This window comes from Pteropus vampyrus, unplaced genomic scaffold, assembly GCF_000151845.1.
Source record: "Pteropus vampyrus isolate Shadow unplaced genomic scaffold, Pvam_2.0 Scaffold229, whole genome shotgun sequence".
In the NCBI taxonomy this organism is placed as follows: domain Eukaryota; kingdom Metazoa; phylum Chordata; class Mammalia; order Chiroptera; family Pteropodidae; genus Pteropus; species Pteropus vampyrus.
The window spans coordinates 535,190-536,886 of record NW_011889010.1 but is presented as its reverse complement, the minus strand read 5'-3'; positions in this window follow the sequence as shown (position 1 = coordinate 536,886).

Here is a 1,697-nt window from a genome sequence, read left to right as displayed (position 1 = left end):
TGAGTTACAAGATATTAAATTAATTGATCGATTAGTGTTTACTAAGTATCTACAATGTGCTCAACTCTACACCCAGTGCTATGGAAGACTAATGAAAAATAAATAGTCTCTGCCCTCTCAGCACTTACTAGTTGAGGAGATAAGATGTGTTCCTCCAAAAACAGTTCAAAACAGGAGGTAAGTGTTCCACTCTGGGCTCAAACTCAGTCTAAAGGTGTGATTAGATTAATTAAATCCATGGGAAGGCCCCAAGAGTTCATTTCGTCCAACTTCTCACATTGAAGCATTCATTGTAAATGCCTATTTGTTGAGCAACCTTTGCCAGTCATTAAATGATAACTCAAGTGACACATTAAAAATAGAAAATTATTGAGCTCTTTGTGTGTAAAAGTTTTTTGAATTATCTGTTAGTCTACCAGTTCTTCCTCAGAAGAACATAGAACTGTCATTTTGAGTCACATTCAATTAATCACAGGCCCATCAATGCTACCTTGACTCAAGGGGACAAAAATCAATTTATATTGGGCAAGTTGTTAGATGCACCCATCTCTACTACCTCTTAGTTTCTCTAAAATGTAACGTGTACTTGTCATCCATCAGTCAAAATCAATATTTTTTTACTGTATATTTCAACTTAGGTGGCAATTCAAAATAAAGGGAAGTATAGAACCTATCCTAGGTTCAAATTCCAGCCCTGCCATTTTCTAGCTCTGTGACGTTATACCAAAGGTTTCTCATTTGCAAAATGGGACTATGAAAACTTACCTATGGAAGGTGTTGTGAGAATTAACGTAATTGTGCAGAGAAAGCACCAGGCACATAACACTGCTCAGGAATTGTCAGTGTTCTTCCCTTCTTTCTATGAAAGGTTCGCTATATTCGTGGCCTTATTGAGACCCCACACATACACATGTCAGTATACTAAGATTTCATTTATTTGGTAGTTACTAAATCTTTCACGAGTCCAAGATAGTGTCACGATTTAGAAGGTGGAAAGAGTAATGAGATTCATGAGGGCTTCCTGAGGGATATAAGAAAACTAGAACAGAATTTTAACAAATACACAAGCTGTGGCTTGGTGGTGAAGAGAAAGAAAGACAAAGCAGAGGTGAGGCATGCGAGCAGAGTTGAGGAGGTGGGAATGAACGTGGCAATAACCTGACTCTGGCAGGAGCAAGGGAGTAAACATTTTCGAGAGCCTGTTATGTGCCAAGAACCTTGTGGTCTCATGTAGGCAAATCACCGCATTAACTCTCCTAACAAGCAGTAGAGCTAGAATCCACACCCTACACTGCCTGCACCAAGTTATGTTTCCAGCTACAAGTCGCTACCTCCACAGGGGAGCAGTGTATAGATAATTAGAGAAGTGAGAGATTATTATAGAGGACTGGAAAGCCGAGTAGATAAGTTTAGAATTGTTACTATGGGCAGTTAGAAGCCATGGAAATGTCCAAATAATTAGTAGCCGGTTACTCTATTGCCCTGTTAATTGAGTTATGAATGCATTGACCAGCCATATATAGGCATATCATTCACCAATGATTAAATAAATAGTGTGTCTCTCTCTATATATATGTATACATATATATAACATATATGTATTACATACATATATATAATAGTGTGTGTGTGTATATATATATAATCCAGATTAAAAGAGACATGGCAACTAAATGGAATAACCAATCCTATACTGG